This window comes from Lagopus leucura, unplaced genomic scaffold (assembly GCF_019238085.1).
Source record: "Lagopus leucura isolate 7727_CA_CO unplaced genomic scaffold, USGS_WTPT01 Super-Scaffold_100019, whole genome shotgun sequence".
Lineage (NCBI taxonomy): Eukaryota > Metazoa > Chordata > Aves > Galliformes > Phasianidae > Lagopus > Lagopus leucura.
The window spans coordinates 1,646,278-1,659,389 of record NW_024962273.1 but is presented as its reverse complement, the minus strand read 5'-3'; the positions used below and the strand labels follow the sequence as shown (position 1 = coordinate 1,659,389).

At 48.1% G+C, this 13,112-nt stretch overlaps 1 long non-coding RNA gene across 1 annotated transcript; it reads right to left on the bottom strand.

Annotated features, from left to right (window-relative positions):
• Positions 1 to 1,657: 1,657 nt before the first annotated feature.
• On the bottom strand, positions 1,658 to 12,213 carry LOC122183693. The gene is made up of 2 exons (XR_006180335.1): positions 12,070 to 12,213; positions 1,658 to 1,916 (listed from the first exon to the last, which is right to left on the bottom strand). It is a non-coding gene; the product is annotated as an uncharacterized LOC122183693 (long non-coding RNA).
• Positions 12,214 to 13,112: the final 899 nt, after the last annotated feature.

The window sequence follows — 13,112 nt, the reverse complement described above, 5'->3', positions numbered from 1 at the left end:
AACACAGACTCTTTTCTGCATCTGTATGGCATCTCATCACCCATCCCTTTCTTCAGGACATGGATCTACTACTTTAGCAGAGCTGCTGAAGCCAGAATCATCGCAATATCCCCAAAGCTTGCCCTAGCATACCCTGAACAGCTCCATTTTCCAGTGCTGAGCAGGCATCTAGCATTCAGCATCCTCAGAAGCAGAGCCATGCCGCAGCAGTGCCTCGTGCAGATATGGACACTGTCCCTACATGCTTAATAGAGAAGAATGTTGTTTCATTGCCAGTTTTTACAAGCCAAGAGGGGGCTTGGGCTCCTAGGGTCTAGTTTCTAGTCCATTTATTTTGTGCATCATAGATTCACAGAATCATTAAGGCTGGAGAAGGCCTCTAGGATCATCAACCCCAACCCACCCTACCATGCCCACTGCCCACGTCCCGCAGTGCCACATCCCCATGGCTCTGGGACAGCCCCACGGATGACAACCCCCTGGCTCTTTGAGCAGCTGTGCTACTGCATGACTGCTCTTTGGAAAAGAAATTTTTCCTAACTTCCAGCCTGATTATAGCCTTTACCAAGCACTTTCTTCTTTACTTGCTTGGAAAATACTGCCTTTTCTCATTTGAGTTCTCTGTGTTAACTGAAATAGGAAGATAAGAACAATCTATTATGAATCAGCTTGCTATGCACTCAGCTGCTGGTGCCCCAGGCCCTCCAGACCTGCTGGGTGGCTGTCCTGGGCACAGGGACACTTCCTTGAGGACATTCTGCAAGGTCCATGCTGTAGTTCTCATCCCAAAGGCTTCTCCTCATGCCATTAGGCCAATAATCACAGTGCTATGTTAAACATCATCATTTTTGTAGACGTGACACCTATAGCATTTAACACGGCGGAAGATAATAACCATTTTAACCACCACAGGGCAGGTGACATGGAGAAGGGGTGAGCTGTGCACGAGAACACTATCATGTTTTGGGAAAGAAGATATTTTTATGAGGATCCCACCCAAACAACCTCATGGGTGCTCGTGTGCCTAAGATAACTCAGGTGGCTCAGCATCCCGGCACCAGGGCACATCTCCTACCCATGTGTGACACTGTGTGCATCCCACGACGCTGGCACGTGGCAGCCTCCAGGGCTTTTCCCTCCCAGCACTTTCCAGATGAGCTTCCCTCTCATTAGACATTATGCATTCCTGTATTTAAAGCATCGGCAGTCTCGTAATTAAATTCCAGAATATTTACAGGGCTTCTTGCGGTGATGCGCAGCTCTCACGGCGCGGAGCAGCATATGGTGCTTTTACAGTCAGCTCGTGCTGCGACAGCTGCGTGTGGGAGCCGTGTGCAATCCCCAGCCCTTCTCAATGGGCACAGGCAGCAGCTCCGAGGAAAGGGGGAATTTGGGACCGTTCCACCTGAGGTTCTATCAGCTGTGACGGTATGATGCGGCTCAGAGTGATGCGCTGGATGGTGTCCCCTCGCCAGTGATGCATCCCTCTGCTCATCCCCTGTTCCCAGCACGCTTGGTGTGAAATTTTCCCATGCTTTTCCAGGAAACTCATCCTGTGCACTTTTCCTTGGAGCGGGCCGTTAGCACAGAACGGAAATCCACAGGCTCCGAGCCAGGTTTTGAAACTCCTCTGGCAGTAACGCAGGGACAGCAGTATTACATTTGAAAAACAAATGTTGAGCAAAACCAATAACCTTTGAGCTGCCGGTTGTACAAATATTGCCTCTCCTCTGCTCTGTGCACAACAAAAATAGCACGAAGAAACCACAGGAGCATGGCTGGGCTCCAGGTGACCTCTCCAGCTAAATATCTGCTAGGATCGCTGCGCTGGGGCCGAGACATCTCTGGGGCAGACGATGCTTGTTGTGCTCCAGCCATCCCCTATGGAGCATGCTTCCCAGAAGCGCTGCTGTCTGCTGAAAGGGGGCAAAAGGAAAAAAATTAGCATGTTAGGGAGAAAAAAAGGGGAAAAAATGCACTAGCTGCCAGAGCTCGATCCTGCGTCAGAGTTGCAGCGCTTTGCACTTCATTGTAGGAAATGCCAAGGTGAGCGATGGTGGTATGGGAACAACACAACCTTCCGTGCAAAGCACTCATATCTTTATATTTGAGTTTGGCAGTGACTAAGGCAGCAGTCAGTGCTTTGTCCTGGTCAATCTGGCGTGCTGCCATGTAAAAGCATGCATCCTGTTAGCTTTAGGAGTTCTTGTCTGGTGTGTGTGTGTGTGTCCAAGGAACAGAAAACCAGGCGGGGCTGTGCACGCACCCTGCCACGTGCATGTTGTTGTGCGTGCACCCAGCCCAGAGGAATCCCTGCATGTATGTCCATGTGCTCTCTGCCCCGAGGCAGCATGCTGCAGGGCTGGTTCTACTTGTGGGCTTCAAATGCAGGCTCATTTTGGCAGCAAAACGCCTGTCAGTGTGAGTAAAATGCATAAGCAAATGGTTCACCCTGTGTTCCTTCTTTAAAGAACTGGCTTCTGAAAGAAGAGAGAAGGAAGCGCATTTCTAATTCTCCCCTAATGCCTCTCCTTGCAGCCCAGTGTGCATTTTGCATCCATCATCAGAGTACTCATGCATTAGGTATCTCCACCACGTCAGCTTTATGACGGATTCATAGAACATACAGGTTCTATGCTCTCTGCATGAAACCATTGCATGGTTTCAGCACACTCAGCTGGGACGAATGGGACAAGTGTCCCTGAATGGAAGCTGGAGCAATCAGCCTGGGGCCATGGCCAGCTGGGGCTGTGGGCTCCCTTTGTCAGCAGGGATGGAAGCAGCCCTATCATTGCATATCTCATCCCCCAGAAAAGAGGATGCTGCTCAGTTGCACCCAGAGACACCTCTGTGCTCCCCGATGCTAAGTGGAACTGGGCATTTTATTCAAATTATGTTTTAGATTTAGCAGTTTCCCTTATGGTTGAGCCTCCCTGGGTGCAGGTGGGATGCTCAGGCAACACGCAGGCTTTAACTATCACACATGACACCTTTCAGTAGTGCTAGCTCCTCCTGGAAATGAGGAATGAAGGTGACAGGAAGGATGAGGGAGGTGATTGTCCCCTCTGCTCTGCCCTCGTGAGGCCCCATCTGCAGCACTGCATCTAGGCCTGAGGTGTCCAGCATAGAAAAGACATGGAATATCTATTGGAGCAGGACCAGAGGAGGGCCACAAAGATGCTCACAGGGCTGGAGCACTTCTATGAAGACGTAAAATCACAGAGAACACCTCTTATTTTTACTTACTGCTAGAGGTAAAATTTGAACTCGGATTTCTGGAGGTGAAAATACTCACTTCTGTGTATTTTAAGGCTCTGTTGTAGAGGTTTATGAAGCGTTTTTACCTAAGCCACGGGGAATAAATATAGCATTGTAAAAAGGAACAAAGAGGTTCAATCTCAAAAGATTGATGAGCATATCCAGAATGTTATGGGCTTATCCGGGTCACCTTTTTCATTCTCACCCAGTAAGGAAATTAATGAAGCTCCTGAAGTTATTACCTCTAATTCATGACCTATTAACAGCAATAAAGCTTTAAGAAAGCACAAGAAACATTATGGTGAAGGGCAAAGGAAACACCAGTGCATGGTCCTTTGTGGTTTATCTTAGTGATTTGGACCCCCCTCCTCAACAGAGAGGAGCTGCGGTGTTGGATTGCTGCCCCAGGGACTGCTCCTGCATTTTATTGGAGCCTAGCATATGTAATCCTGACACTTAAGAAAAATGGTGATTGGATAATTAAAGGCCGACTAATCTGACTTTATTTAAAAAAATGTACGAAGGAAGGAGCCATTCCAGTAGCAGAGGTAAATGGAAAATGATATAAAATTGGAGCAAAGGTGAAACAAAGGTTAATTGTGCCCGACTTAGCTAAGATAATGGATTTCTGAGACAAAGGGAATGTAGGAGATTGCATCTACCTGGGCTTCAGTGAAGCATCTCATGTGGTACTGCAGGGAGGAGGTGGAACAAGGAGTGGGTTTGGAAGGGATGGAGGAACCTGAACAAGGCAAGTGAAAGGCAGAGGAGTGGGGGAGTCATTTCTTGACAGATCCGCATCGCAAGCAGCATTGTTTAATATTTCCACTAATGGTCATAAAAAGTAATACAAGTGGGAGCACGGTGATGAAATCTGCTGATGGCACAAAACTAAGGGGAGACATCAATAACAAGAGGACTTCGAGGACAGGAATTGCAGAGAGGAGACAAAATTCGATAGTGTGAAACGCAGCTGGGATCCCACAACAAAGCTGCGACCTGCATGATAAGAGGGCACTGGTCGGAAATGAACGAGGAGGAAAGTTGTGCCTGGCCACAGCATTAGACCTCCCCACCAGACCTCACACGTGACGTGGGACACAGCTCTGCTCAGCCACAGCCAAGAACAACCGAACTCCACAGGAGCAAAGCAGAGTGCAGGAGCTCACTGCATTTAGCTTACTAAAGTCTCAGCAGAGCAAAGCATGAGAAAATCCAGCTGCTGTCCATGAAGACCTTTTAGGGCCTAGTATTAGGCTGAGGCAAGAAGATTGGTGATCCACAGGCAATGCAAGAACAGTATGGGAACTGGAGGAACCCTGTAAGGCCTAGAAGAAAGCAGTGAGGCTTGAAAGACCAAAACACTGTCTTGTTGGCTGGTTGTGAAAGTTAAGGAGACAGTGGGTGACTCCTATCTTAGGTGGAGGAGAAGGCTATTTGATGTGGTGCCTGCAGGAGTGGAGCACTCTGATAAACCATGGGTCCTTCGAGTCAGACCTGAAAAACCTGAGCTCCTGCCACCCACCCTCACAACTGATCTGATCGCTGCCTGCAACAATTGACGTGTTTGAGGAGAGGGAGCAGAGATGGCCTTGATGTTGTTGAGGACTTCTTTGTTCCCACAGTCAGCTGGGTGGAGGTGGGGTCACCACAAAGAGGAGAACAGGAGAACCTTTGCATTGCTCAGCCTCCTGCAGCAGGGCAGTTTCCCCCTGCTGCTGTGGCAGCGTGATGCTTGGGTCTCAATAATTGCCTGGCTTTTCAGATTAGGAAGGAGCTGAAAAATTTACTGGTGATAAAAAGAATAGTAACGAGTTGCTCTTTTGTATTTCTCCAGAGCTGTAAATCAGAACAGAGGGATGGGATTTGGAAGGAAGCAGAACCTTGGGAATCAAAGACTCCATCAGAACTTGAATGTGTAGTGTGTAATAAATGCCAAGACCCCACTCCCCAGTGCATGTCCCCAGACATGGAGCTACACAAGCTGGAAGATGGGAGACGCAGAGCATGAACTCCCCTGGGAGCCTCCATTCCCCACCAGCACACAGGAGATGCTGCCAATTGCTCTCACAAACCATGTCTACATGCTACCAGGTGGACAAAACGCATCAAAGCTGGGAGAAAGCCCAGGGCAAAGCCCCACGCTTGTGCCAAAGGAAGGCTGCATGGTGGCAATGCATTGGTGCTGCCCAGCCATTCCCCCTCAGCACCACTGGCCTCTTCTCTTTGGAAGAGCAGCCCTTGATGGTAACCTGGCTTCCACCCAGCCAGTGCCATGCTCACCAACAGACAGCCACACCAGAAAAACAATATTTTCCCTCAAATACATCAAAGTACTTAATAGCTGGGTGTGTTCTTCACCGCAAACCCCTTCTCTCCCTACGCAGGCTGGAGTGGAAAAATAAACACCAGCCAACGTATTAAAATGCAAAGTCGAATGAAATTCTCCGCTCCTTTTAGCTTTATTAGAAGTGCCTTCCATTTGGCAAATTAAGATGAGCCAATCAAAACTGCATTTGCAAAACACACATTAACAAATCAGTAACTGTAAAAACAGCCATCAAAATAGCTTTTAAATGTTTCCAAATTGACTGCAGTGAATGCAGATCATACGGTGCTCAATTAAGATTAGGAATGAGCTATAATTTCTGCATATTTATATACCAGCAGCTGAATTGCATCTTTCAATTTTTGAGTCTGTGGCTTTCATACCACAATAATCCCAAAGCTGAAAACCCTTTGATTCAGCCCATAACAATGGCGGGCAAAGCATGAGGCGAGCTTTTAGCTCCTGCGGAAAGCAGATTCCCAAAGGCAGAAAGGAGAACAAGGCTTTGCTGTGGGGAAAATCTCTCCCAGGTTCCCCAATCTGGGGTGTCCTCCTCTGCTCCTGCATAGCAGGATCATGGGGACTTGCCCAGGTCTGCAGCCATCCCGTGCTGTGAGCACTGTTAGAACCAAACACCGCCTGATCCCATGCAGTCAAATTTATACACACCAAAAGAGTGTATTCCTGCATGTATCCTCAGACTAAGATGAATGCCTTTGAAGAAAAACACCTGGATGCAACAATTCTCTGCAGCAGAAATCTACTTGCTGTTCCCCAAAGCGTTATTCATCATCTCTGTACAGTCCAGCTTGGAATAATCACCGTAACAATGATTTCCAATTGATACATGCACTGTCACACTTGATTAGCAGAGTGCTCAGAGCACACTTCAATTTGGAACAAGAAGATCATCTAACCTTGCTGCAGAAATACTTCCTACTGCGGGAACGCAGTTCTGTCTAATGGACAGAAAGCCAAAGGTGCTGAGGCTGTTGTTCTGGAAGTGTCCCAGCTGGCTGCTGCAGCGCTGGAGGGACATCCTTGCTGCTGAGGGAGCTGGAGTGGCTCAGTCTGGAGCACAGGAAGCTCAAGGGAGATCTTATGGCTCTCTCCAGCTCGAGAAAGGGGGTTGTAGCAAGGGGTGGTCAGCTTCTGGTCTCAGGTAACAGCATAGGAGGAGAGGTGGTGGCCTCATGATGAACCAGGTTGGATATTAGGAATAATTTCTCCTCCAAAAGAGAGTTGGGCAATGGCATAGGCTGCCCAGGGAATCGGGGGGGTTACCATCCCTGTAGGGTGTTCAAGGACCATGGTGATGGGGCAGTGGCATGGTGGGGTGGGATTGGACTTGGTGGTCTTAGAGGACTTCACCAACCTCTATGATTCAGGGGAGCACAATCTCATTAAAATCAGAGCCCACATCCTCGTGCCATTCACACCCATTATCTCCATCAGCACTTCCCTTTTGTCTGGTTCTCTGCTGCTCTTTTTTGCCTGGTGAAAAACACAAAGATCATCATCAAACTGCAAGACATTTCCTGAGGCTGAGCTGCACATTTAGCTCATGCACCAAGACCTCTGCCACAGAGGGACCACATCTGTATTTGCATGTGTTGGTTCACTCCCAGAAATCATCACAGATGGAGAGAAAGCCAGGATGCTCTGGGATCTACACTGCAGTGCTGGGGCTGTGATTCCCTTCTCTGCATTAGCTGTGGATCACAAGGCTGGGCTGGGAGCAGGGTGCTGCCAGGTGCTCTGCATTACAGCAGTCCCAAAGCTGCTACCTGCACAGAGCGATGGGGGAAATTCAGGTATTTCCTTTGTGCTTCAGCAAGCTGGAGGATTATGACTTCCTTAACAACTGCCTGGAGTGTTGTCTATGGGTTGCATTTACAAACAGCATCCAGCCAGGTTTGTGGCTTTTCTTTTCACTGCACAGCTTGTTCATAGGGTGCCTGCCTCTGGCAAATGATACAAGCGATGCAAAAGATGGAAGTGACTGCAAAACTTCAGTGCATCTGCAAGTGCATCTCCTGCCATGTGGGCACTGCTACTTGCATGCTAACATCACAGGAATGATACCAGCACCCAGGTGCAGCCAGGGCCATGCTGGGGATGAGCTCAGCCATTCTGGGGGAAATCTGCAGCGTCTGGGAGATTTCCAGGCGTTCTCAGCATGCTTGCCCCAGTCTCTCCTGTTCTACAGATGTCTTTGCCTGCTAAATAGGATTTTTGCAGCAGTGACTCAGATACAACAGCACTGAAGGCAGCAGAGCAGCCCCCAGCTGAATCCCACCCAGCCTGACAATACTTAAAACAAAACAGAAAGATATTAATATTAATGCCCGCGTTCTCGTCTGCCATCAGATACAATCAACTGATTTAGCTGTGTTCTAACCCAAGAGATCGTGTGTAATTAGGAGGAATACGTCCAGGAAATCACACTCCTGCCTGCAGGCACGCATTGCCTATTACAGGGATCAGGTAGAGCCCTTTGCATTTCCCTGCTGATGGGAGGCCCTCCAAGATGCCTCCTGCCCTCCCAGTCATGAATAATCCAGAAGCAGCTATGCATTGGCTCCTGTCTGGGGTGGTTTTTGTTCAGCTGCTTGTGCTGCTGAGGCACAGGAGCTTTGTAAAATGCCTGATTTTTGCCTGCATTCGGACCACTTCTTGCCACAGGGCTCCAAGTGATCCTTCTGGATTCACTACAAAGGTGTTCCTCGCTGCAAATCTGCCATTTCTGAAAGGAGAACTAAATCTGCAACTCAAAGAATTCCTGATTTATGGATTAGGTGTTTGTTTTCCTCTACTCTGGCTGATGTAATCGAGGCAAATGGCTCTAAATGAGATTTTGAGAGACAGACTATTCGATTAGAGGGTATTATATTAAATTATTATTGAAATATTATTCCATTATTGGCATAGGAAGTGAAAGCTATAATGAAGGCATCACATACACGCAAGCTGGCCGGAGACAGCCCTGACTCTGCCCAAAGCTGCAGCCATTAAGACAAACCTCTAACAATTCCATCACAGACGCTCTCTGTCCAGAAGGAATATTTTGAAGAAACCAAACCATCCACATTTCAGAATGGATTGGGACGGGTCAAGAGCCCAGACCTGATGGCAGCTGCAGCAGGACAGAGACAGCCCTGCACTGCAGCACCAGAGCCCCCAGCCACTCCTCCAGGGGAAAAGGTTGGGGGGAAAAAAAACAAATCATAGAATCATTGAGGTTGGAGGAGATCTCCAGGGTCACCAAGTCCATCCCCAACCCACCATGCCCACATCTCTCAGTGCCAAATGCCCACGGCTCTGGGACACCCCCAGGGATGGTGACCCCCCGCTCCCTGAGCAGCTGTGCCACTGCCTGCTACTGCACTGTAGAAAAGATTGTGCCAAGGGATGTTCAGGTTGGGTATGAGGAACAACTTGAGGCCAATAGCTCTCATCCTATTGCTCTTACCTGGCAGCAGATGCTGACCCCCATTTCACCACAACCTCCTTTCAAATCCATTGAAAATACTTCCCTGGTCAGAGCCCAGGAAACCAACAAGAATCTTCCTAGCCATTTGCCCTAGAACCTTCCCAGTGACTTTCAATAAGCAAAGATTTCTCCCTCCACATTTGCCTAGAGAGCAAATTAAACACTGAGAAACCTTATATGGTAAGGTAATAGGAAAGCATCAAGCAAAGCCCAGCCTGGAGAGCTTCTCTGCAGTGAAGCCACATACAGAACAGGGCAAAGGGTCAAGAAGATGGGAAGCCTTACCCACGGGCAGGGTAAATCCTCATTAACTCCCATTCTATAACCACCCCAACTCGGCATTCCCCAGCAGTGCTTCCACCTGCTGCCACTGAACACATGCTGGGGCTCCAAGTGGTCATTAGGATGCTCGTTAGGACCAGGTGTTGCTCAGAACACCCCATCCAGGGAGCTGGAGAAGATGAGCTACAAAAGGCAAACAGAAGGAAGGCCTCTGCCCTTCCCCTCCTAACCAGACATGGGGCTAGATGGGATAGAGAGGTGCTGTGTGCAAAGGATGGTGTCAGCAAGGAGGAAATGGTCACCTGCAATCACACAGGCTCCCTATTTCTGAGAAAAAGGCAGGGGATTTTGAGTGTTGATTTACCCATCAGAAATCCTTTATCCAAATAACACCTGAAGGACAAGAGAGGAGAGGTGCATCGCTGGGAATGTGGCAACAGCATCACATTGGTGGTCCTTCAGCTAGAGCACAGCCCCAAGAAGGACCCTGCTCTGCCTGCAGAGCGCAGGGACAGCCCCAGTGTGCCTGGGGCAGGGAGCAGGCAGCAGTCTCCAAGCTAAGAAATGAGCTTTGAGATGGGTTTGCCCACGTTTTCCTGAGTTCCAATAAAAGGAAAAAGAAAAAAGGGAAACAAGAAAAGGAGGCAACAATCAGCTCATGTGTTTGGTTGTGTTATCTCTAAGTACTGGCAAGGTTGAGTATAACTGGCTGGGCTGTGATATTTTTTCAGCACAGATACAGAAGCACTGCCCTTGGCCACAGCATTAAATATTTGCCTTTCATTAAAAGGGAACAGGAGCAGGGCAAAAGCCAACTTTTTGTGAGCACCGATTTAATTAATTGCCAATTAATACAAGCTTCTCATCACAGCTTCAGGTATTGTGGAACAGAGAGACCCAAGTGTTTTGCTGTAAGCCTGAGGTCCGGATGGGAATCCCTGCCTGCTGCAGCAGGAGGGGAAGCAACAGGTCCTAAATGCAGCAGGCCAGACAACCCAACACAATGCTTGTGTTTGCATTCTGTACTTAATTACCAGCTCAAACAGCAGGAGTATCCATTAATACACCTTTGACATCCCTTCTTTCTCCCTTATTTTCTTTTCTTCACACTCCCTTTGGGAGAGAAGCATTAATGTGGGCCCCAAGTCCCAGAGCTGCTCTTTGGTGCAGCAGATGAAGGAAAACCCAAGCCCATCCAAAAGACAACATGCCCTATGTGATGCCTTATTTCCTGCTATTCATCAGCAGAACTCTGATACAGACATCAGCCTTTTAAAGCAGTTGCCTCAGCCTCATTTCCCAAGCAGCCAGCCTGCAGGGTTAGATAGGAAAGCTTTCACTGATTTAAATGGGGGTTGGTTAAGCCCTCAGATGGGCAGAGCTGGACATCAGCAAAGGGTTGCATGGCATTTCTGCACACAGCTGCCCACTGCCTGGGCTCTGTGCACCAGTCCTGGGAGGGGACGAGCCATCAAAATGATTCTGTGATTCAGCCTCATCTCCCCCTGCCAGGAGGCTTCAGCTGTCTCCTATCCCTGGCAATACCCGGCCTTGGGAAGTGCTGAAAATAGTTGGATTTAGGTTAATCAGAAGGCTTGCTTTGCTGCATTTAATTAAAAATGTCCTCTTTTCACAGAGCTGAAAACTCTCAGCTCTGTGTTTCAGTTGAAACTCTCAGTTTCCATGTGAATTCTCTGAAAAAATGATGATGTGATGAGTGGCCTCCAATAGATACAATAATACAAAATATAGGCAAGGTATTCAATCCCAAGATCATTTTTGCCAGCACCAGGGTTTGGGGAACATCTAGATATGGAGAAATCTGAAGTGATTTCAGCATCTGAATCAGAGCCTTGGGGGAATGCCCAGCTCTCTGCAGCCCAGGACTCTGTGCCCCCCAGCAGCACTATCCCTGCCCTTTGCCAGTTGTGAAATAGCTCATTCAAGGCACCTTAGGAAAAGAGGCTGAAGGATAATAAGCAGACAGCAGGCTCCTGTGGGTGGGTGGGGATGGATGTAGTGCTAAGCACAGCAATGCTGGACTGCTCCAGAGCCACAGTGGTCCCATTCCCACCTTGCTGGACCGGCCCAGGCTTTGTTATGCTTCAGAGCGAGCTACTCAACTAATCTTTCCTTTAAGTTTCTGCTAGGATAGGGATTAAGGAGTTATTCACTCAGGGACAAGTGAGTAGTGCTGTCAGAAACACACATTGTTCTCAGCTGAATGTCTCCCTGCAATCAGTATGAGAAACTCATGTTTTGCCTTGGGCTTTGGGGGTTTATTTTATTTTTCTGAACGGCCTCTTGGGTTTTCTTCTTTGTAAAAGATGCCCTCCAGCTCTTAGAAGAATGCTGCACGACCCAAATCCAAGGGAAACACTTCTTTTTTAATCATTTCTCCCCAAAACACACAGGACCCAACCTCAGTAGGAGAATGCTATCTGCAAACTGCCCACCAACATAAGCACTGGCAAAGGGGCAGAGATAGCACAGCACCGTGGGAGAAATCAGGATAGAGGGAATCACTGAGGCTGTTAAAGACCACTACGTTCACCAAATCCCATCATTGACCCACAACCATCATTTTCTCAAACCAGAACTCTCAGGAGTTTCCAATCTGATGCTGGTTGAAACCTCTCCAGCTCAGGGCAGCAGTTGGGTACCAGCACTCCCATCCACACACACGCACCAATGGGAAGCTGCTCACCAAGTAGCAAAGTCCTCTTCTCCTCATAGCAAAAGCTGCTCTCTGCAAAGGACTGTGTGCACGTGCTATCTGGGGTTTCTACCTGACAGAAGGGTACAAAACACAGCAGGAAACAACCTGAGGCTAATGCTTTATCTCCGTCCAACCTGCCCCAATCAGCATAGCTAATTGATATTTAACTGGCATCAGGTGTTTCTGATAAAGGTCCAATGAAAGCAGGACTCAGTGAATTGGGGGAGGCTGGTGCCTGGCCTCTTGCTTGTGCCTGCTGGGTGTGTGTGACCTCTTAGCAACGCAATGGGCATCTGATAGTGCTGAGGCTGTGCTGGGCCCATATCTTCACATGGGTGCTTTAGCAAACCATTAATCATATTAATATATACTTAGAGTAACTCAAATTACACTGAAGCTCACAGGAAAATTGAATGCAAAATCTATTTCTACAGCCAGCAAAGCTCAGCAGCACCCCTTTGACTAAGGAGCTGGGAGATGCCCTAAGTTCACCTCGAGGAAATCCATATTTCTATCATTTTCCCCACTTGTTTTGGGATCCAGAATTCCTTGTGGCTGCTTTTGCTTCCAGCTCTGCCCCCTAATTGCTCCCATCGCAACTGGTGCTGAAAAACTAATGACCAACTCATGTGTGCTAATTGCCATCGTGTAACATCAGAGTGTTTTTGAATTCCACCCATTGCAGCATCTCCCATGTGTTACCACGTGCCTTGTTCTCAGCTGTTTTCTCTTAACACCAACTCTCATTCATATACACGTTTTGGATAGACATGAAGTGGAGCTTATGTCCAAAATGAAAATATCCTAGAGGATGGTGTGTGGGGAGAAGACACCTTGCAACGCATCTCAGTGTAAAGAGCTATCCAGGAATAAAAGCTTTAAAGAAACTTGGGATAAAAGCAGAATAAGAAAGAAGAATAAGCAGAAGAGCAGAATAAGCATCTTCGTGAGCACGCCGTTGATAACAGCATTTCCAAAGTCTGCAAGGAAAACATTGCACCAGCAGCCCTCCGTGTTGCAATCTGGTCGCC